Source organism: Balearica regulorum, chromosome 16 (assembly GCF_011004875.1).
Source record: "Balearica regulorum gibbericeps isolate bBalReg1 chromosome 16, bBalReg1.pri, whole genome shotgun sequence".
NCBI lineage: Eukaryota > Metazoa > Chordata > Aves > Gruiformes > Gruidae > Balearica > Balearica regulorum.
In genome coordinates, this window is record NC_046199.1 from 13910621 (window position 1) to 13935507 (window position 24887).

The 24887-nt window shown below is 42.5% G+C and overlaps 1 long non-coding RNA gene across 1 annotated transcript in view; it reads left to right on the forward strand.

The window, feature by feature from the left end:
* LOC142604081 (uncharacterized) overlaps positions 1-13663 on the forward strand; it is a 78468-nt gene extending 64805 nt beyond the window's left edge. The window contains exon 4 of the long non-coding RNA XR_012837974.1: positions 13575-13663. This is a non-coding gene — a long non-coding RNA (uncharacterized LOC142604081). The remainder of the gene's footprint in view (positions 1-13574) is intronic.
* Positions 13664-24887: the final 11224 nt, after the last annotated feature.

The window sequence follows — 24887 nt, forward strand, 5'->3', positions numbered from 1 at the left end:
CATAGGTGCAATGAACGGCACAGATGTTATATTGTGGCAGTCTTGGGCTTGATACCTTCAATGCAGCGTGGTGTGAAAGTCAGGATTAGTTGCCCTCTTAGGATTCCTGAGTGTTGAGAGTACTCCTAGAGGGAAGAATAGCAGTGTTGTCCTACAGAGCCTGGCAGGGTGTGCTGCCCTGGCAGACTCCTGTTTTATGTGCTGGTGCTGCAATAAGTTATGTCCAGACCTCCTCCTGGCTCCTACAGATCAGCTTTGGTCCCCAGCAGGAATAAGAACTTTGTCCCCACCACCATGCTTGTGCTTCTCTGAAGAAGCAAAGTCTCTAGCTTATAGTAAGACTTACAAAACTGAAGGCCAGCTACAATCTGCAACCAGCTTCTATAAACTCAGTATTAAGTAGAGAGGACTATTTTTTGTAATATAATTAGAATATTTTAAAATTATCATCTTTATATTTACTGTAGATCTTAAAACTGGTGATCACTAAATTTTTTTTTTCTAACGTAACTGATTGCTTAGCATTTGAACCTACAGAGGCTCTCATTTGCAACTAATGTGTGTCTTAGGAAGCATCTAGAATCTTGGGGCTGTTTCTTCCCATTTGCTGGCTGCAAGGCAGACTGACAAAGGCAGCTTTCTTGCCAAAGTTCTGCTGAGAATCTGCACCTCCCATTCCCAGTAAACCTGGAGTAGCCTTTGGCTTCCATGCTGGAACACACCCTGTGAGTCAAGTCAACAACTGGAAAACAGCCTCTCAGGTTCCTTCTTTCGCAGCATGCAAGTCTTGCATCAGGTCACAGAAAAGGTGGGAAGGTGAAAGGGAAAGGTCCACAGACCTAAGAGCACTAGAGAGGGAGCCCCTTCCAGCATGGTGGCACCAGCAGGCACGCTCAGGAGGCAGCATTGATAGCTACTCTCCTGCCTTTGACTCCTGGGGTTGGGAGCTGTCGGGTCAGCTGGTTGTGTCTGCACCGTGACAGAGCCCTTGGCACCAGGCTGTGAACGAGGGAGGTGTATTTCTAATGACCACCTGCAATCAGAGCCAGTTCTGTGACTTTCCCTCTCCAGTGCATTAGACTGAATGTGTCCAGGGTCATGACTTCAGGGTTGTGGTCTTTATGTGAAGTAACTGGTTTTATTACTTTGGCCACTATACTTTTTTGCTTTAATTTCTAAGCATCCCTCAGTGAATGCTGTAGGAAATTAGTGCATGAAAGACAATCTGAATTTCCCTGACATGCTTCTTGGGTTCCCAGAATATCTGCCTTGAACAAAAATCACAGGTGTCCCTTGACCTTTCTAGAAAATCAGAAATAGCAATGCACGTGCAGTCCATACCTAGAAAAGAGTGTTTAGAAAGCTGCAATGTAGATGGATGTATCTAGTTAAAACATCAGTCTTCCTATAGGACTAATTGGCTTGATGCCAGTTCTTGAAGAATGAAGCTGTTCCAACATGTAATCAAGTAACTCCTGAGGGCCCCCAACCGCTGCCTTAATATAGCCATACCTGCCAGAGCGACGAGATGGCTTTCATTCTCAGCCAAGCAGAACAATCTCCCTTTGGAGAACAGCAGCTTTGGAGTATAAATATATTTGGAGCTTTCTCCAGCCTTGGAGGAAGGGAATCCTCACACTATAAACAAATGGAGATTCTTATATCAATTGTTTGTGCCTTAATTATTGCAAAGAATAATTAACTAATCCTACAGGGACTTGGAATGGGTTGTAAAGCATGCAAGACTTCATCTTTCACTCTGTGCTAGCAAGCTCAAGATTTGTGATGAGGAGAAAAGGCATTGTTCTCTGATCTCTTAGGGGATTTAACCTAGATTTCATTAAGCCCATGATGACTGAGTGACAGAGAGCACACCAGCTACTTCTGGAGCCTGTGCACGTCTATATTTCATTGCAGATGTCTGTCACATGCCTAGATATAAATTAAAAGACACTGGTGCGTATTCAAGGTTAGTTGACCCCAACCTCTACTGGCCCTGGGCAACAAAGCTGTGCAAGTAATGCACAGAGATCATCAACGGTACCTTGGTCATTGGCCTTAGCTGCAACCTTCTATTATCACTTATTATTATTATCTCCTAAGGTTACAAAGACTATGGGAGAGTTTATCTGGCAATCTTTTTCAGAGTTCCTATGGCTGCCCTATTCAAAAAGAAATCTGTTAACTTCTGGCTTACTAACTTCTCACCTTTTACTATTAGGACCAAAGATTTTTGCCCACATGCACAAACAGCAGAAGAACAGGGTCTCAGGAGTTACCCACTCCGACCCTCTGCCCTATAGTGAGATCAGCTTTCCTGACATCACTTGTGACAGATCTTTGTATAACCTTTCTTAAGTATTTCCAAAACCAAAAACTCACCAACCACTCCAGATAGTTTCTCCAGTGTTTCCCTACTCTTACAATTAGAAAGTTTCTCCTTGATGTTCTTTAAGCCCAGGATTTCTTGTTCTCTTGAAGCGTATTTTCCCCATGTTCTCTGCAGCCTTTTGTAAATTTTCATTCTTGTCTTTTCCTCTTAAATGGAATTCCTGCAGTTCTATCAAGCTTCTATTTGAAATCTAGGAACCCTGACCTCAAGGGTACTAATTGTGATTGCTTTCTCCTGGCATCTCCCTGACTGCTCCAAGTGTCCAAGTTGTTCTAAAGCATGGAAGAATACTTCAGTGAAAGCTTTCCTTGCCTCCTTTGCATGCCGTGAGGGGCTTCACTGCTTATCTGTGCTCTCTGATAACAGCTGTCTTCTCTGCCACCCCAGATTGTTGGTGCTGTAATCACTGCAGTCCCACTATTTCTGATTCTGGTTATTGCTATTAAAGTTGTAGCAATACCTTGTACTTTATTGAAAAGCATTCTGTTTTTCTAATTTGTCATGTACAGGTCCCTACTATCCTTGTATCTTCTGCAAATTTTCCTGTTTCTCGCTCCAAGACATTAACAGAACGCAACTAGACCTAGGACAGGCTTTCAGGGTATCCACTCAATATAGTCTTCCAATTTGACAATTATTTCTTGTTAAATACTCTGCATAGGTTTTCAGCCTCTTGCATCCACTGCTGAGTTTCTTCAAGACCAAATTTCTTAGCTTGCTTATAAGAATGTCTTGTGAGTCAGAGTCAAAAGACTGCTTAAAACAAGCCATGACAACTGTTGTTTCTCCTCTGTCCCTGAGCCTGTTATCCTGTCATGGAAAGAATTGAGCTTGGTTTGACATCATCTGTTCCCAGTAACTGCATGTTTGTGCTTACTCATTTTCTCGTTATCTTCTGTGGGTTTACAAATGGTTTCATTCTTTTGTTTCTGTATCCTTCCAGAAGCTGAAATTTATTTGCCAGACAGTAATTTCCCAGTTGTTCATCTCCTGCTTTCCGGTGGGTGCTGTGCTGGTCTTCTGCCAGAACTCCAGCCCTTCACTGTCCCTTAGGAGTTCTCAAAACCAACCACTAACAACTCTGAGATTGCTCTAGCTTGTTTCCAAAGTACCTGAGGGTAAAAGGTATCAAAGCCAGATGAGTGGAAAAGCCTGTACCTCTCAGACCTTCCTAGCCAGAACTTGTCCTGTGTTGTCACTTGTGATAGCTCTGTTAGCTCCTGGGCCACCTGCCTGACCCCAGGGAGCGAAGAGGCTGAGGTGGGTATCCCTGCCCTGGCTGTTTGCCTATGTGTGCCTGAAACACAGAGTTTTATTATTATTTCCCTTAAGATTATGCCTACAAACACCAGGATGCCCTTATTTTAGAGATTATGAATACGTGTAGAGACAAGAGCAGCTCTAAAGAATGTAAGTCCATAAGACAAGTAGTAGAGGAAAAGTAATATAACATACATACGGGAGTGGGAAAGTACATGGACAGGGAGAAATGAACAAGCGGGCTATAGTCCTTGGTTTATCTGTTTTTATTTTGATTTTTAAGAAAAGGGGGCTCTTACTACGTATAGTTGCTCAGATGAGTTGAATTCCTGACCATTACTTTTGCCAGAAAGAAGTAAGTAGAGTTTGTCACCTGGGACAAAGCTCCTACATACAAGTCTGTGACAGAGATGCCCTACGTGTTTCTTAAGATGTATTTCAAAGTCACACATAGGTAACATCCATGAAGCCATCCAGCATGCCTTTGCATAAGTTTGTGATTTCACTAACAGACACAAAATCTAACCAGATTGAAACAGTTTGTGCACAAAGTTTTGCTACTTTTTTTTTTTTTTTTTTTTTGAGGGGGTGGTGGAAAATAAACCTGTTCTATCTTGGAAATATCTGTTTTTACCAACGTAGCTTCTCCTAAGAGCAAATTTATAGTACAGATTCAGCCAAGTCCTCCTAAATCCAATGGGTAGTCTCTCATTAACTCCACTGGGTGATGGGATAAGCCCCCAAAGGCTCAGGCTGCAATATGAAGTGAGGTAAAAGCCCTGGTCTGTGGGCTTGCACCCATTTGTCCATTCCTCCGAGTGCAACTGCAGTTGTGTTTTGAATGCTGCATGTCAGAACGTACTTCCAGACTACCTTGAAGTTCAGTAAAAATCCGTTGAGCACTAAATTTCCTCCTTTCTTGAAAGTGAAATCAGTTTAGCCTAGATACGTACCGAAAAGTGAATGCTCTCTTATTGCGTGCATGGGCACCCGTACTCGGTGTGTGAGAAGTAGCTCCAACTTTCTGTTGCTCTGGCTTGTAAGGCTATGCAGAACTGTAAGAGGAAATATGTGCTCTGAACCTGGGCCAAAGCTGACTTAAAAACTTTAAAACTCTGTGTTGCTCTGAAATAAAACAGTAGACAATTAGGACATTAGTCATAAGTAGAAGAGGCTGCTCATTCCAGTGCTCATTCACAAGATGGACAGAGCCAAACTACGCACATGACAGAAACATCTCCACAGTTTCTGTCTCTGGTTTTTAGAGGATTAGGGCATTTGAAAAATAAAAGAATGGCTGAGGTTTGGGAAAAAAAATCTTTTTAGTGCAGGAGATGGCAAGATGCCTAACTGGTTCACCAAGCCATTCCCTTGGTTTCAGTACCTGTGTTTCCCACAGAAGTGCCATCCTCTAGACCCTTCCTCAGGCAGCTGGGTTCATGAAAGCAACAGTATGGCCAGAAAAGTCCTTGTGCTGGGGCTGTTGGGTGAATTTCCAGAGCTATGTGGGTGAGGGCAAAACCTCACCGAGGTTTCTGAGATGCTAAGGAAAGCCAGATGACAAAAACACTGAAAAAGCTGGAGCCAGGAGATTTAGGACATCTGTCCACCTTCCATCAAAGTTCCCTACACAACCACATGTTTCAGATGCCCATGGACCAGTCTGACTCTTGTGATTCCAGCTTGTCTCTGAATCATTAAGACCTTTTTGGGTTGGGAGACTCCAAACAGCTCTTCAAAGCCATAAGTACCATGAGCTCAATACTCAAGGCACCAAGTGGCCAGTGATCTTTGCTGTTGTGGCTGTTTGAGTGTGGCATGAATGTGGAATCACACACATAAAAGGGACTGAATCAAAATTTAATCAACATTTTTATTCTGTTCTCCAACTTGTGCTCATTGTTTCGTATCTGTGAGCATGCTGAAGCCTGGAGTGATTGAGGGGGCTTGCTGTCATCGCAACTCAGTCTGCTCTTCATGCTGAGCACTTTATGTTTCTCTGCCTGGAAAATTTCAAATAAAATGTCAGTCTGTGCATCTCATTAATCTGCTAACAACTAAGTTAAAGGTCTAAGTGCTTAAAAAATATAACACAAATTTTAAGTTCAAGGATACAGTTGAGGTTAGAACCTTTCTCCTATCCATCCATCCATCTATCCATCCATGGTATCTGCTAGCCATCTTGCTATAGTTTGAATCCAAATAAGCCTAATGGAGAATGGCCATGAGGTTACACTGGTTAGCTTCAAAGCAGGAAGGAAGGTAGTTGAAGCAAAATCAATACTATTGAAAAACATGAGTTATAAAGCCTTTTTCCTTGAAGACATCTGTCCGTGTGTCACAATAAACCATCACCACCTTTGATGTTCCTTTGGCACCATTGCTGACACTTGCGGCCGAGCCTTCAGCCTATGTAAGCCTGAGAGACTGAACTCCATCCTCTCCTCAAGGAGAAGGTCATTGGGTCAAATGAGGGAGAAGTTGGTGTGGCTTTGAAAAGCCATGCTCAGCCCGCACTGTGAATGGGCACTTGGTCTCTTGGGAAGCTGTATTAGCTTAGACAAATGCCTACTCCACGCACCGTGTGTCATTTCAGTTCCTTAAGCACTCAAAAGACCCATGTATTTTCTTTTTTATAATCCCGTGTTTATAGATACATGTGTGTGTGTTTGTGTACGCTCCGTATTATTATTTACAGCTAACTCTGTATCCCTTGTTATTTCCTTCTCCCTCTTTTGTTATATTATATGCCATATTTTCATGCCATATGCCACTTAAGCTGCACCTTTATGTGTACAAAATGTGTATCTAATTTGCATGCACAGTTACTACCATTGTAGACACAGGCACAGAGTGAGTAGGCATATTTGCATGCAATTATCTGATTTGCTTGCCCAATTGTGGTGATTTGCATATGCAGATTGTGTGCACAGTTGTACATTTACATTTTTAAAAAACTGGCCTCAATGGTTTATTAAAATAGCTTTAAGCTTCCTCTTATAAAATATTGAAGATCCTAGAACCCCTCTGGCTTTTCAGTATTATATCCCCTCAGTAGATGATCTCCACATTTTTATATTCTCTCTCTCGCCCAGTACTCAAGAGAGATTTAGTCTGCAGATTTATCCATCCATTATTTCAAGGTATATTTGATCTTCTCCATATGCCTCTGTTAATCCACCTTAGCTGTAAGTAGAGAAAAAAAAAATACCCTTGCTTAACTTTCAGAGGATATTCCACCTATCCGAGCCTGCATTTTCCATTTAAACTCAGATTTTTTTTCAATGAATTAATTCTGACGGAACTGAAAAGGTTCTTTTCCTAATAGAGAATTCATCAGTTGCTATGGGTAAATCCAAGACTCTAATGTGTGCTCTGGCACTGCTTTAGCACAATGGGACCAAATATGTCTTTGAAAGCATCTAAAAGTTTTTCTGAGAACAGACCGAGTAAGAGGAAAGTTGCCAATTTGGTTTCTGTGCCTTAAGTTCTTTCAGACGTGAAATTTGCTTTACCATAATTTCTCAATCATACATTCGACACCCTGGGACTTAACTTCTCCCACCCATACGACTAGTAAAATTCTTGATAACTTCACTAGCTGGATCATATCTGTAGCTTGGAACAAATGGTCCCTTAGTGCTTGGTGCTGCAGGTACCTCTGGTATCTGGGAAGCACGTACAGATAAAGAATTCAGCTGAGCACTCTGCAGTTTTATCAGGCCACATTGAAACCTCAGATATTGCTTGTGCTCGAGATAATTCTTCTGTAATTATCAGGAGAGAAACCAAGGAAAAGTTGCCATCTCAAAATATGCCAAGAAAGCAGGACAGGATTTTTTCATAACGTTTACAGGGGAAGGGAGTGGAATAAAAATTCAACTGCAGGGGTACTTTATAACTGATCGTAATAACCCCACCTAAAATTTAGCCAGCAAAGGCCTGTGCATTTTACAGTTATGGTTCAACCCTAACTTATATGGAGGCATGAAGCAATCATCTAAGTTACCTGGAGTTCCCAGTAACAAGCTTGTATGGCAAGTGATGGCAAGGCTGGTCTCTGTTTCCTAAAAATCACCTCAGAAAAAATTCTCCTGTGTATGGCCACAGTGAAAGGGGCAAAAAATATTCATACTCTCTAAATATTCCACAGTTCTGCTCATGCCCAATTACGCCTTCTGAAAAAAGGTTTTCTGCAAAGATTGCCCAGCAGGGAAGGGAACAGAAAACACAGCATAGTAACTGGCTGGAGGGAACAATAAGATCTTTGAGGTTACATGTCCCACAGGAGCAACAGAAATTCACATTAAACTATGATGTTTCTCTACTCCCCTTCTCCTCCCTGTCACGTCCGCCTGGAAGCTGCAGACGCTTCGGTAGAACTATGAGCCCACCACTGCCACCGATCTTGTCCCTGTTCTGACACTCAGCCTCTGGCATCTTTTCTTCTGGTTGCCACTGGCCCCCTGCTTCAGATTATAGACTCTGAGCTTAGGTGCAATACCGTGAAAGTGTTTTACCACTTCCAATTTGAATTAAACTTGCAAAGAATTTATGGGAATGAAAATTGAAAATCAAAGGCAAACCAATATTTTTTTCTTACCATAACTAGCTGTCCCCCTCTCTCTTTCTCCAAGGTATCCGACACATGGTGAGTCACAGATATCAGTGCTAATACTGAGACCTGAAAGCTCAGTAGCGGCAGAGAGAGAAAGAAAAGCTTAGGAATCATGACAACTTCACTGCAGCTGGGATCACACAGTTGCAAGCAGGCTCCACAGAGAGCACGGCCAGGAGAGTGTAACCTCACCTGCCCACGGGTGGGCTGGGTGGGATGCTCTAGATTCTAACTCAGATTGTCCAGCCTTGTGCATTTAGTCTTGTTCTGCTCTATTTTAAGCCACATGAAATCCCTCCTCAGGCATGGTTTTGAGTCTTGTACAGTTTGTAAAACACTGTCAGAAAATTCAGAAATGCACCAGTGCATTTGTCTAAAATTCTCTCAGGACTTAGAAAATGCACCTACAGAGTTTTACATCTCTATACTTACACGCTAACAAGTCTGGGTTGGTATTAAAGCCTCATACAAAAATGTAAATATTGCTTACAAGGGACTAAAATAACTTTCAAGTAAGAGGATGAACCACCTCTAATTTTGTGCACTCAGGTCGTTCTGCAAATGTTCAGGAAATGGTTGAACAATGTTATTTCCTTGCTCTAGCATCTAGTAAAAGGCTTCTTTGGCTTAAACTGTATCTTCCAGAAGATCTGGGAGAACTCTAAAGCCAGTAATTGTAATGCTATGCTGAGAGAGTAAAGTTTCACTGCAGAAAACTGTTGCGTTTCAAAGGTCCGAGGGATGAGCAGCTTCCACTCAACAGTTAAAGCTGATTGAGCTTCCATAAGAACGAATCAGCCTTCTCACACTGCAGAGAAACGATCGTTTCTTTTAACAAACTCTCTGGACAATGTTTGAGGATGGCGTTCATGAGCCCAACTCGGTCCAGGAGCCCCAGACATCGAACTCACAAATAACTTTCAGTGCATTGCACTGCCTTAGGAGCAACTTTCCACCAATGCCACGCTGGTTAGATACCAAGTAGAAGCAGTCTGGCGTGATTAACCTGGTGCCCGTGTGTGCTTTTCTCTACTTAGGGGAGCGCACAAAAAGCTTGACGGACCTTTGAGATGAGGTCTCACATGAGGAAAGTGGCTTTCTTTCGAAGATGTTGCAGATCTGCCTTGTCCTTATCTCTGTGTAGGAGCAGCCTCTCAGCCCCCACTGTGCACATCCTCTGAATGGAGCTATTCCCGCAGAGGGGTTGGAAAATTGTCTTGGTTTCAGTTCCTTCCTCCTTTTTGATTTGCTTTAAGAGCACATTCCTGCCCCAACCTAAAACGCTAACATAGAGCCAGTGTTATTCCTCTCTATTGTTTCCCCTCCACAAGCTTTTACCAGGTTCTTCCTTACCAGGGAATTTGCCGGCTGCCGTGCAGACAGCTGTTCCGTCAAAGAATGGAAACCAGCAGCTGGCTCTGCGTAAGTAGCATTTTTATCCTCGTGGAGTATCGTGATGCTGATACTCTGTAGGTGCTACTTATCAGAGGGTATGAGGAGAAGACTCCTTGCAGACCCTGTGAGCAGGAGGTACATTTTTTCCTGAAGCGACAAACTCATTTTCCCTGCTTCCAGGTTGGGGTTGGAAGCAGGAACGTGGCTCTGTAGCCACACATTCTCCTCCACCCCACCCGACAGACTGCACTGAGTGTGACTTACTTTGCCTTTACTGCATCACATCGTTTTAAAGTTCATTAAAAACAAATTTGAGGGGTTTTTAATGCCCAAAATACAGTTTTTAAAGGCCAGTCAGAAATTACCTGGAAATATGCCTCTTTGTGCAGGAAATTGTATATAATTATAGCATATTACTGCCAGTCTGTGACTGCCACTGTGTGTTACTCAGTCCCAGTTTATTTTTGGGTTAGAAGACAGGGTTTTTTATTGAAACTCTGATTCTGAAACATCCAGAACCCCTAAATCTCTGCAGGCTACAAGCGCAGCAGAATTTTGATCATATTTTACTTTTAGGCCTCTTTCCCAGTGCTCTGCACTTTGAACAATCATCTTTAAGCAAGTGTCTGCAATTCCCATGGATTTATCCTTAGGAAATGTACCAAGAATCCCCTGGCATCGGAATTAATCATACTGAATAATAATAATAAAAAAAAGTTTAAAACCAGCTCCAGCAGGGAACCTACTTTGGAATAAACTATGAATTCTAGTTTACCCAGCATCCTGGCTTGCAATCCCTGCTCCATCCCTAAAAATGAAACAGGCTATAAAAACAATGATTTCTATTGTCCAAAGTGAGAGAAAAGTCCCGTGTTCCCCCCCAAAATAACCTATGTGGAAAGCTTCAATCAGAAAAACATTTCATAATCATAAAAGGAGGTTTTTGGACAGTGTCATATGCAAAGAAATGTGTACGTTTATAGTATTGTGTGTAAACTTGAGACTGAACACTTCCAACTGCAGTGAGAGTGCGCTCATGATCCAAGCGTGAAATAATATAATGAAATAATAATGCACACAAAGCAGTTTTGCAGTTTCAGAAACTAATGAGCACAAGATTTTAAATGTGGTCTTTATTCCTTTGAAAAGATAAAGTGATTCTTCACTCAGTATAGTAACAGCAATAGTATCTCAAGTACGAGATGTTAAAAAATTTTCAAAAAAGAAATATTGAGCAAATTGATCTTTTAGCTAAGTGGAAGGAGGGAGTGAGAATACACTGACCTAAATAATGGAAGATTTTGGAACCGTGAGGGAATGGATGAAAAAGGATTCAGGTAAACTTATCACATGTTCAAAGACTGGAAGTGCAAAACCCATAATTAGAAGAATGTATTTAAAACGCCTGGAATGAGTGATTAAGAGGGGCTATTTAAATTCTGGAAGTGCCACTTCCTGACAGCAGGAGGCCTCAAATTCATATTCCCCAAAGAAAATAAGAATTACTATAGGACACAGCCATGAACTGGTACAAACAGGTATATATTTGTCATGAATACTTAATGGCTTCAAATTAGCATGAAGTGACTAAAAGTGACTGACCACAAGAATATAAGCAGTGCTTTTCAGCAGGAACACTGAGGGTTGAAACTCTAACGTGACAAGCTGGCAAAAGGGATTTTCTGGTATAGATGTCTGTTGTGGGTCAGTGCTGTTTAATATCTTCATCAGAAACCTGCACGATGGGGATGGCACTCGCCCTCACAAAGCGTTCACCGTGCGAGTGGCACAGCACCAGAACAGGCTTCCCAGAGGGGCAGAGAATCCTTTGACAATCCTTTGGGATTGTCAGAACTCAGCTGAATAAGGCCCTGAGCTAGCCTTGAACCTGACTGGAGCGAATGACCTCCAGAGACCCTCTCCCACCTACCTTATTCTGTGATTTTATGACTCTATTTAGAAAAGGAAGCACTAGGATAGCTGGTTTGAAAGTTTCTTTCCAAGGGCATCCTCCAAAGTATCATCTGAGTGCCAGAAATATGGGCATTCCCAGAATCAGGGGTGGTATGTGGGCACCGTGGAAGCAAGGTGATATGGATGGGATATTTGATAGCCATTGTTAACAAACGGGGCTGGCAATAGATGTGCAGACTGAGAGGAATTTTGAGGGAACTGCTGTTTCTGAAAATTAAAGAAGGGTGCCACAGGAGGAGCTCAGGAGGTGAGAGTTGTTACTTGGCAAAGGAACAAAAATTGGGGTGTAGTGGCAAACAGACAGTGTTTAGCTGGTTTGTTGTTTCCAGAAAAATGGTTGAATCTGAAGCAGAAACCGCCCCAACACAACAGCATCTTTAGCATGTTATTGCATTTTTTTTGTGCTTTTCCAAATGAGCTTTTATTTCCATGGCTAGATATACTGGAATGAGCTAGCCTGTCATTTCAAATGCAACAGGGGTTGACACTTGCACAACAGATGTGTGTATGTGTGTGTGCGTGCACACGTGCATCTGGTGACCATGATTTGCATGGAAACAGTATCATTGTCAAGTTGATAGTTGACTGTTTGACCAGACATGGACATTATACACATAATGGCACCTCTAAACTGTCTTAAATCTTGCCTCAAAATCCTTTAAAATTACAAGTTAGCTGGGTGGTGAGAGCTTTGCTGAGGTTGGAACACATGTATGTAAATTCTGAGGGCAAAGCTACATTAGAAACATTTAACAAGCCACTAAGGACTAAGCAAGAAAGGAAAAAAAAAAGCAAGATTTTGTGGTTCTGCCTTTGGCTAGATGTGCTGTTTGAGTCTTCATCCACATGTCCATGTCCTGCCTATGTCGCCTTCCAGGAGAGGGTGACTCAGTGGCTTCTGGCTAGGTAATCATTGCTGGGGAAGATGTGCTAAGTCAGAAGCCCACTACATCACCGTCTCTTTGAAACAGAGACTTCCTATCTCGGACCAACATTTTAAAAAGCTTTTCCTTTCCCTTTATCTCTCTTCCACAGCTTGGGGGTCAAATCTATCCTTGCTGTAACTCCACCAAGGCTAATTCGGCCTCTGTTTTTCCCTATCTCTCAGTCAAAGACCCAATTAAAAGAGATCCTGACAAATCACGGAGCAAAGGGAGTTATTGCCTCACTAAATGCTCTCCCTGGGCTAAATCCTTTATGTGAACTGCAGTCTTTTGCCAGCCCATGGGAAGCTGGTGGCAAACACATCTGATGTGTCTGCTCAGTCAGAAGACCTTCTAATTTCAGCAGGAAATACCTGGACCTACTTGTCCTTGCTGCTGCTCCTAAATATCCCCTTGTGGGTATCTCAGCAGCCATTACATGGAGCCAGTCCTGAAAGCAGACTTTTTTTTCCTTTTTTTATAATGGGAGAGTTCATTTATGCTGAGAATACAGTTTTTAGCAGACTGCCTGCAGGACAATACAATAAAAGATTTATCCTTAATAGCATTTCACTGAAGTTTCACCACAGGAGACAAGGGGGTTTGTTGTGCTTTTTTTTTTTATTTTCCCCTTCAGTTGCTATGAAAGTCTCTGCTCTTAGCTTTTTTTTTCACAGAGCATAATCCCGAATGTCCTCTGCCACCTTCTCTCAACTGAATTTTTCTCTTTCCTTCAACGCTTTCTCATCTCTGACACACTTCACTCCTTTTTGTTTTGCTTTTCTTCTCCTATTATGCAGTCAAAGGAAATTAGAAAAGTAACTGCTTGTAAGCATGGTAACTCTGAAGTTGGGCAATCCATTTGTAGCAAAAGTAGCATGAAATAGGAACTAGCCTTTGCTCATCTGCAACTTCGTGTTTGCTTTTCTCTCTAGCTCTCTGTTTGACACAGTCTGCTGATTTACAAGCTGTGACTTCCATCTCCATGACTGTTCTCCACTCTTCCCTCCAGGTTGCTGCTCAGCCCAAAGCGCACACCCATCTTGCTGCCTTTTTGAAGGAGGTGTCCCTGCTCCAGGATCTAGCTCATCTTTTGTCCAGGTGAGGTGCAAACACTTAGCTGAACTTCCAGAGCTTGTCCCAAGACAGACAACACCCTGCAGAGGACAGATACAGGCCTTCGCGTGGGATGGGATGCTCTTGCCAAGTGCCCGTCTCTTCCCATTAAGCTTAGCAAGCTTAGATGAAGCACTTAGTGCCAAGTGGCTAAATAAATAAAGTAGAACACAGTCCTGTATGAGTGACATAGCCTGAATCTACTAACAGACTCCAGTTCTGCATAGTCCTTCCATCCATCAGGTACAGTGATGTCCTGTGTGTGCCTACTGGGTTGGCTGGAGGGAGACTTGAGATAATATCCCATCTCACACTGGTCCTCCTGTGTCTGGTCCTTGTTTCTCTGCCACTAAATAAACAGAATGGTACCCACCTTCTTCCTAAATTGCTGCACAACTCAGGGTTGCAAAGAGCTGGTTGAGCAACATGTCTCATAATTAATTGTTATCCTAAGCTTCCTCAGGTGCCTGACTGCTTGAATATCTAAGAATTTATGGGCATTTGGTAACGTCTGAAAATGAAAAGAGTCTCTTTAATATGCTTATGATAAGTATTTGCACTATTTTAGAAAGCTATTTTCATTCCACTCAGACACTTGTTAAATAACTTTTTAGAACTCGAACATTTACTGCTCGTTTTATATGTGAAATAAATCAATCAGATTTAACAAAGGAAAGAACCTGATTTGCCCACAGCCCTGTCTGAGCACAGAGGTGCCATTTTGCAATCTAATGAAGCTTTCAGTTAAAGAAATGAAAGGTGGGGGGGGGAGACTTTGATGCCTAATAAAAATGATTCAGCATCCTCATGACTTTGACAAGCAGTGTGACTTATAAACCTTCCAGTGGAGCAGTATAACAACAGGGTAAGAACTTACAAGTCTAGACCACGGAAGACACCTACCAACAATGATGCATCCTCCCCAAATCCAAAAGAGCTTTGGGAAAGGAAAGATCCCCAGGCAAAGCAATGAATATAAACAGAATATAATGCCAGGAAGAAAACCCATGCCACGGTTTTGGACTCCTGGCAAGAAAGGATGTCTGTGTGCACTCAGCTTTCAGTAATCAGGCTTGTCCAAGTTATTAAGAAGATACTAAGACTGCAGACTTTTTAGGAAAGGATCTACCTTTCTGAGTTCGTATGTGCCTTGAACAAAAATGGGATACTACAGGATGAAATGAGGCATCTTTACTGTTAATAACACATTCTGTAATGAATAACACATTTTGAAAGTGATGCACTTGCTTCAGACTCTGCCTAGCTCCAGGGGCACGAGCGGATACAGTCCCGACCTCCTTTGGTGGCAAACACCCCCCGTCGAGTAATGAATAGCAGCTCTTCAACTCCATGAAATCTAAGTGCAAGATCGGCATAGGTGAGTTTTACTACAGGAGCAGGACATCCAGACTTGCTAGCACTGCCTGTCACTGCCTGTCTTGGCACTTGTGATGGCCGCTGCATTTAAATTCGAGAGAGTGACTGACAGTTAAGGTTAGTTACCATTTGGGGCTGCTATGCTTGGGTCTCACATATGCCTAAAGACAGCAGATCTTCAGGGCTACCCAGCACTATGTGTGGCTCTAATATGGCTACAATCTCTTCTTACACATCGCTCAATTCTCTACTCTTTCTAAAACAATGCATTATTTTTCTTTTTATTTTCCTGGTGCTTCATAGTTAATCAGTACAGAGTTTAAATGGGGATTTTTTATATATATATAAAAAGAAGAGTTCCTTAACACCTTTATAAATCATCCATACTTCACAGTCTAGGGTTATTACCAGATGGGTATCTGTCGAGGCCTGTCTGAAGAGACTATCTGTGACTTTGATGTATTTTTCCTATGCTGCTAACAAATGGGTCGCAGCCCAGTTATGTGATTATACAACATGTTTACAACTTCTGCCATACTGAAGATGCACAGAATATCGCTTGGCAGGAGCCAAGACATGCATCTTGCATGATATAAGAAGTTCTGCCTCTCTCCCTTCCATCCCTCTACGTACACAAGGAATCTCACACAGACAAAACTTCCTTGCTGTCACACTTGAGAATGGTGGGGCTGAGTCTCACAGACACCAAGTCTCTCAATCTTTAATATGCTTTCAAGCTCAGCAACAAAAAAGGATTAAAATTGTACTGCGAGAAGGCTTCTGTGTTATGAAGTATCATCATCCAAACACTTTAAGTAGTATTCTATAACATAGTCTACCATAAGTTCAATTTTTACTCAATCACTTGAAACACACTTAGGAAAATTGCTTCTTTTGCTGTTTTCAAAACAGCTCTGGAAGTCAGCCTCTGGTTTAATGATAACTGCTTTAATCACAGTTTGGCTTGTTTCATTTTGACAGCATTGATGTAACAAATTATTTATTTTCTGTATGTTAAATATACTATCATTGCAGCTACCAGAATTTCGTTACTGGTGCACTAAATGCAAACGACAAGGTTTGCATCTCATTAAGGTAATTTGTGTGCGCATAATTTTCAGTAAACATAGTGAATGAAATCACATATCTTCTCTACCAAAAGTGTCATCTGAAACTATTTGTGCTTGTTTTAGTAACGGAAGTTATTTTTCAAGCCCCACTATATATAGCAAAACATGCGTTTTCTCAAACAGGAGAGCCAGACTGTAAAGCGAACACAGCATCCTCAAGCAGGAATTGCATTAAAAAATAGCGTTACACCATTAGGCTGGACAACCCCCCTCTCATTTGCCATGAATTGCTGCATTCTGCTCCGAGTGCAGATTCTGCAGGGTATGCAAGGAGGAAAGGATGTTTGTTCCTACACCCTGAGCAAAGGGATGGGGGAATTCTGTCACTAATTTGTTCTGATCCTGCTGCCTCATTAGGGCAGTCTGTAAAAGATGGGAAATGTGTACCATGTCAGTGAATGTGAACTTTCTGCATGGAGCTGTTAACACAGTAAATAGCTCAGGAGGAGGGAGGGAGACAGCTGGAGTACATTGTGTTTCATAAAGACTATACCGGGGCCTTGAATCTTCATTTAACCCATCACTGAGGTGACAAATATCCACCGCTTTGCTGCTGTGTGATGCCGCTGCTGCTTGCCTGTTAATTTATCTGTTTTCAGGCTGTCTAGACATTGTTTGGGTCAAAAAGTGCTGTCTCTCCCCTGCCGTGGGATTTGCCTGCTCAGCTCTTGCTGCAGGCTTCTGTGCCAAACGGGCTTTACAGAAGAATGCTCCCTCTGTCTGGATGGCTTATTAAACAGGACTCCGAATATATGGAGAGGTTTTCAATCAGGCTAAGGCTTCCTACAGATAAAGTTTATTTTAACCTCTTCTCTCTAAAAATACACTGTCAGGGATAAATAATTCAAATACTTTGGGTTTTTTCCCCTTGTGATGAAAAGTCTGCCTAAAAGTGTCCTTGAAACGTTCTCTTACGAGGTTCAAGCAGGTTTTGGATGGTCCGACCCCAGACTAAACTAAATGCCAGCCTGGGGCCAGGCTGTGCCTTCCACTGGGGCGGTACTGTGCCCAGCACAACGGAGACACTGGCGTTTATCAGAAGCCCTTGCTGTTGCTGCCAAGTCAACGTTAGAAAACACTTTTTAAATGGGACTTCAAGTTAGGTAAAACATATATTTCTTGGGAACACTTGTAAAGATATCGCCCCTTGCGGCACTCAACTGCAGGGATGGTTTTATATGAAAAAATCATCCAGCTGCCTTAGCCAAATTGTTGCCACGAGATTCTCAGTTTGGTTCAGTAGGAGATAACCAGAAGTTACATAAAAGCCAAATTCCTGTTCACTATAAAATAATGTTGTATTGCATTATATCTTCAGTATCAGCATTGATTTCCTAATGTACCTGCTGTGATCTTGGAGTGTAGAAATAATGTCCTGGGACTTCAGGAAAAATCTCATTTTTTTTCTGTTTTTGGGCAGAAAAATGGGGTTTTGATCAACTGAAATATTTTGCACGGACTGAAAGGACTATGGAAAACATTTGTTGATCTTTGAAGAAGTCAGTCTCCCAAACCAAGGCACGCTACATGCACTGCATGGCGGGAGGTGTTCCGATGTTTCATGTTCCCATCTCGTTGTATCAATCAGCCTGACTTTACCTTCCAAGATTTCTAGCTCCCTCACGCCGTACCTACGTCTCCACTTCTTACTGCTTCAATCCAGAGCACAGGAGAGGGAGCCCAGCTAAGGGAGCTGTAGTGAAAGGTGGCACAGGCGTCCGCATTAGGGCCCCCAGCATGATCCTCATCTGCTCACGTTGCTCTGTGTTCAGCAGAAATACTTAGAATTTTTCTTTTTTTGCCATAAATTCACATTTATGCATAAATACTTCAGATACATGAAAAACTTGAGGAAAAGAAATCCACCCTCACTGGAAAAAAAACCATCCTCCCAGCCCTCTCTCTCTGGTCAGCACGTGGGCTATGCCTGCTTTCCACAAGGGCCTGGAGATCCCCTCTGAGCTGGCAAAATCTTGCCATGGGTCCCACAAAGGGAAAGGGATGTTGTAACCCCTCAGGACTTTCAGCTGATTTTTTGGAGGACAGATCTCGGTTTTCTCACATCTGTTAACTATACCCAGTTATTTTCTGAATATTTTCTGTGAGCAATTCTTTGCTGGCCATTCTCTTACTGGAAAAGAGCTCATGACCCCGAAATAGGCACCCAGACGAGGTGGAACTTGTACAGACTCGATTGACTTCAGCAAGGTTCTGCTTGAACCCTGGCCCTTGGCCACCTGGAGCACACCCAAGAACCAGGCCCTCAGATGACCAGAGTTCAGGCAAGTGTGCCCAGACTACAGCAATTAACTCTTTGAACCCAGCTCTGAGAAATTTTTGCTCCAGGCTTTTGTGCTCTACTGGGTTGGCAGTGATTAGTGCCTTTACGCCGTTTTCTAGCAAGGCTGCTGAAGAGAGCATGGAAGCAGCGTATGTTCAGATGAACAGAAATTCCTGATGGCGTTCACCCAGGTTGGCCTTAAGTCTCTCTCGCTGCAAGATTCTCAGGCTTCACATCTTTTCTGACAAAGCAAGGACTACAGAGAATCTTTGTTCAAAATTTTCTCCCTCCTCCCCATTGGAATTTACAATAAAATGTCATGGAAATATAAGTTTTGTTAAAGCTTCCTATTACAAAGCCTAAATTTTAGGCCAAGATAGACCTGAAAGAGTTTATTATTTTTTTTCCATTACTAATTCTGTATGTTTTCATAGAATTTGCATAGGTTTTCTGAAATAGCTACAATCAGTGTAGGAATTTTACTGAGAGCACTTTCCAAAATACCAACTGAATAGGGAGGTACTTTCTCTGATTTACTTGTAGATCTACAGCTACAAGATTTTTCCACTATCCTTTTTATTCTGAATGAGATGGTTCAAAAAGGAAAACTACCCATATCTTCAAGATGATGGTACAAGGCTACTATTCACAGGACTTCAAAGCTTCTCATGCAACTCCTGAGTTGTGGACAGCAACTGAGTTGTATCTCCCACTGAGGCAGGGAACAAAGTGTGGTTTAAGGAGAGGAAACTGTGGGGAGTGGGAGAGATGCTCAGAAAAAATAAGGGTCATAGTATATTTTTGACCCACCTAAATTGCTAACCTTCTGCTAGAGGCATCTCCCAGAATCTTACTCCTAATAGTATTACAAATCTCATCCTTCTCTTCCCCTTCTCTGTCCAGGCCGAAATGTGCCTCTGTCATTGTCTGAAACTGCGGAGGACTCCGCAGCTCAGCATTAAGGCGGGAGCCACTGTGGGCTTTCTTTCATGTCAGCTATCTCTTGCTGTGCTCACTGCTGATCTACTGCAGTCATGATTTTAATGACCTTCCTCCCTCTAAATCAGATGCTAAGGGCAAAGGAGTCTATGTCACTTCTCCAATTTGTAATTAGCAGGCAGCAGACCTCAGTCAGGCCGTGTTTTCCTGTTGCCTTGGCAGAGATTGGGAGGTTCAGCCCTGGTCACTTACAGGGGTGCCCAACTGACCGCTGCCCCCCTGAGCTCACCCCCAGTTCTACCAGGGATCTGCAGGGTGGTTTGGGCATGGTTTCCCTCTGCATGAGGAAGCAGGCCAGAAGTCAGACAGCAGAGGAGGAGATGGAAGAAGTGGGTTCAGTTCTGCCAGGGACTTCCCACGTGACTCTCAGCCAGATACTTTATCCTCTTCTGTTTCGGTTCTCTGTCTCTAAACCAGGGCAAACCATGCTTTCATACTTCACTGTGGTGCCATGAAGGCACATTAGGAACTGTGACATCCCCTGCATTCCATGGGAGAGATGAATGAGTTGGTTTATAAACAGACCTAACAGCTGTAAGAGCAGGTACTCCCTTTAATGCACGCCTACACTGGAGATTTGAGGTAGGCAACGTGTTTGTAACAACAGTGGGCTCTAGAGATGGGATGTATTTGGAGCCTGTAGCTGTTACTGGGTTACACACAATAAAACATAAGGTTGTGCTTATAAAGGACGAGAGCAAGTGCCTCCCATTTCTTTGCTGTGATGCCTTGGGCAATTTGGGAGTGTGGGCAGGCAACATTCCCTAATTCGGTCAGCCACAATCAAGGCTCTCACTTGGATGCCAGTGTCAACCTTGGACAAGATTAGATGTGGAGTCATCACTCCTTGCTTTAGGTGCATTTAAACATGTACGGGATATTCCCAGTAGAACTGTGGAGCAGTTTTCAGTTTGACAGCTACATTACCTTGCTTTTTAAGAATAAAATATATATTGATGGCACCCAAGAAGGTACTCTTCTGTTATCTCAACACTCAGAGGCAGTAGGTTTTAGTGCCATGGTGGCCTTTAGACCTGAGAGGACATGGTGAGTTAACAATTCTGTCAGAATGTGGTGAAAGTTTGGGAAAGTGGAAATACACGCTAAGAAATGTTGGATTCTTTATCCATCATTTGAAGTTGATAGAACAAAAAAAGCTTGTGCAGACATGCAAACATTTCAGGGCACTGGTAAAAGCCCCACACCCATTCAAAGTTTGCCATATTCCCTTTCAGTATTCTACTGGTCTTTCATAGATTGCAGCATGCCTCCCTTCTGTATGTTTTAGTTCCTTTTTCATTTTTTGAGATGAGGTTTCTTCATCATGCCCAGACACAAACTGAAGTGAAATACAAATGCAAGTATTTTTACCATCAGGGTATTTTCCTGGATGTGCATATTCTTGCAGTCCATGTCCTCAGTCTCATATAAACACTCATTTGGCTTGTAACCCTGTGACGGCCAAACAACAAACTGGAGCTCAAAGTTGCTGTTGCTCTTAGGTGCTGATAATTTTGTTCCTTTGTTTATTCCATCTGAAATCAGTTTATAGTTCAGCCCACTTCTGTTCCTGTTGGAGGTTTTGCTCCATAAACTGTATGTCTCCCCAGCTGAGAAGTCAACAGTTACTGCACTTTCATTTCCTCCTGTGAGGGTGAATCATAACCAAGCAAGAGCTGTAAGACCAAAAACAAAAGGAGAGAGAAGTAATGCGGTGGATCAGCTTCTCCAGGCTGTGTGAGCTCCGCAGGGTGCCCTTTACAAATGCAGTCCGTGAAGTGAACCTGAAATGGTTTCCTTCGCAATGGCTGAAGTAAACTGACCCTTGAAGGTTTGCTTGGTGATTCCAGCCAGATGAACTCGAGCTTTCCAAGGAGAACAGCCTCACAGCACTGCCCTCCCTGCTTCCGAATGTACCCTTCTGTACCCACCTACAGCAGCAGCAGATGGGCTTGATGACCGAGGAGGACCTTCCAAGCCTACCTCCATGGCCTCTGAACGAACGTTCAGAGAGATGTTCAAACATGCAGCAAAACATGAGCCCTGGGCTGGGACCATGAATGTTGTGCGCAGCGTGGGGTTTTCTGACTCTCTCCATTCTGAATCAGCTTCTACTCTGAATGAATGTAGATGGCCTTAGCAGCATTCCTAAAAAGTATCTTTGGAGGGCAAAACTGCCAAAGCAGTGGGGTTTGTGTGACTTTGTCATTTCCTTTTAACAGAACTTGTAGCTGCTTACTGCTTATTTTGCTAGACTGCTTCCCCATACCAGCAGGGTAGGGCTGTTGCGGAATATCATGCCAAATTTGGCTTATACAGAAGAGGGGAAGACAGAATACATGTTCGTATCAACAAACATATATATGTGTGCCTGTGTGTAAAGACTAATATTTGCATGGAAAAGATGACTATAAGAAAAATTATTTCCATTTTCATTGACATTTGCTTGAGAAAAAGGAGTATTTTCTGATCAGCTTCAGAATTAGAAATAACCTGAAATTTATTTCACTGAGAAATTTGCTCTCCTTTCTTTTTCCCAGAACAATTGGAAAAAAAAAAAAGGCAAAGTTAGAGATCTGGCATGGTTTTCCAAAAAATTGGGTGCTCATCTGGGACTTAGGACATCTCAAACAAAGGTAGCCCATGAAAGTATTAAATCATCAAATTGCATGGTGGTGTGGCGGATTGCTCAGCTGGCCACATTGATGAAAATGCCAAACAAAATGCTCCATCCAAGGACAGCAGGCATCGCTCGTGTGTTTTCACTGAAAAGGAAGCAGCATAACTGTACTGCAAGTCAGTTTGAAGTGAGTGTCAGTCCAGAAATAATTTATACTGAGGGACTTTCAGTCCCACATTTTGGCGTTCAGGAGATGCCACCTTACTTGAACTTGCAGTTTCTCTGAGTTTTCTACTGTAAGTTAGTCACGGCACACGTACACACTAAATGGAGGTATCAAAAATTTGGCAGAAGTTTGGGAAAAGATGTTCCGCAGTTTGTTGAGTTTTGCTCCTATTTGAACCCTTTTTTGTCCTCTGTGGCTTGGTCCAACGCCCATCGGTGTTCATGGAAAACTCCAGTTGAACTGGATGAGTTTTGCAGATCCGGTTCTGAAATATGACAAGTTTCTTCCATTCATGCTAGAAAGAACAGAAAGTGCTAAACAAACTGCAGGAGGTGGGTGACCCTTGTCTGTGCCAGGTCCCCAGGTTCTGCCTGTGGATATTGAAAGACAAGATAGAAGAGAAAAGCCAGTTTCCTGCAATGGCTGAATTCTGACCTGAACCAGCTCTTAGGCTCATGTAGGCTTTTGAAAAACTGGCATTTTTCTCTATGAATCACACGTGGAATTTGCATCTTATGTCGTACACACACTGAAGAGTGGAAAGAATATGACTCAGTTGTATTCTTTTTATGAATTAAACTCTAAGACAAGATGTTTTGCATTGTTTTGTCAAGAAGTCTCTGTTCTCCTCCTTTATATCTCCTCCAGCACCCACCCACGCACTTACTACCCCTTACCGTACCACACACTCCCACCACTGCCTTGCTGTGACCCTTCTACTGGAAGTTGTTTACTGCTACCTATTCCCTTCAGTGACAAGTCACTGCTGTTATTACTGTATAGTTATTATTATTTTTGTGCCAGTCACTCATCTGGACAGGAAAGCTTTAAGAACCTTAATTACTTTGTGGCCAGACATGGAGCTGTATTTCTAAAAGTAGCTTTTCTTTTTTGGATCAAGTTCATTTCCTACAGTGTCTGGGTTTATGAGTTTGCTGAAAGCTTTCAGGTTCACAGGAACCCCCGTACTTTCTTCTCAAACACACACACACACACACACATAAATATATATAAAGAGTTGAAAATCTGAAACAATTAAATTGTTTTCCCCTCCTGTCAATCACCTACGTGGAGTCACTTGCAGTTTCACATACATACTCTGCTTTCACTTCTGGGCTAAATACCTCTCCAAAACGATCTTTGTGATTATTGCACGCTGTAGTTCAGGACCCTTCCAGCTGAAATGTTCTATAGAAAATATCACTGTTATTCTTGAAATGTAATTTCTGGCACTCTCCACCAACTATGTTAATTTTTATATTTTTTAAGAGAAGTGCAGCAGAACTGGCAGAGAGATAGTGAGTAATTCCCTTGAAGCTATGTCCCCACTGATTTGATTTTTCCTTGACAGCTTATCCATCATGCTATATGCTTATTTAGACAAATAAATAAGAGGCCTGTTATCTGCCAGCCTGGCCTGAGGGCTTTTAGCAACACCAGAAAGTCTGCCGGCTTTCCTTTCAACATTCAACAAGACGATTAGGGAATCACATTATGGTAAACGTGGATACTACGTGCTTGAGTGGGAAAAGAAGAGCTGGTCTGAAACTTGTGAATCCATGAGACGTCTGGCGTTGATTGCAGAGTAGCCTGCATCTGAGAGAATGACCCTCTGAGCAGGGCTTAGAGAGGTGGCCTAAGAAAAACTTGAGCCTAATTCTGTGTGGTGAACAGAGCAGTTCTGGGATTTATTGCTAGCACTGGCAGATATATTTTGATCAAACATCATGCTCTGAAGAAAACAGATTTGGGTCAACTGAAACATTTTGTGAATTCATGTTCAACTTAACAAGTTGTTTCATTCTTAAAATTTAAGCAAGTCAAAATGTTCCCTTTCAACATTTTTACATGAAACGGTACACCTTTCAGAAATGTATCTGGTTTTATTTTTTAAATGCTTACAAGTGAAATGGTACCTTTTACTTCAAACTGACACATTTTACTCACCCTAAATGATTAATTTCATTTGGTTAACTAAAGGGGGGGAGAAATCCTTTTGAATCTACCCTAAAATGGTTTTTTTTTCCCCACAATTTTCCAGTACAATTTTGCAAATAACTCCTTCCCCTTCATGAGAAACCCTTTAGTGCATCCACAGAAAGAGCCCTTCCTCCACCTGGTCTCCACCTGGTCTCCACCTGCTCTCCAAGGGGAATTTTCTCTCTGTGTCAGTGAGAACAAACCAGCTCTTCACCACCACTCCTGGCTGCTGGTAACCCGAGGGCAGACTGAGGGCTGAAATGAACCTGCTCGCTTTCCTGCCGTTCAGTTCACTGACTTACTGCCTGAACACGGACAGGCTGGGAGCTTCTCACTGTCCCATAAGCCAGGGGTGAAATGACAAGCAGAAATTTGCTCTGGCCTAAAACTGTGGGCTGGATTTTCAGAAGTTAGGCAAATAAATTTATGCAGCACTGTATGTCTGTTTGCAAGGTAAAATTCCAGAGAAGTTGACGTGAAATTATAATTAATATGTAAGTGTCAGAAATGTTTGAGTCTAGCTCTTTTGGTCCACGTTGTATGCAAGCAACTCCCTTGCATGTGCAAAGAAGGCCCACATAAACTGTCCCGATTTA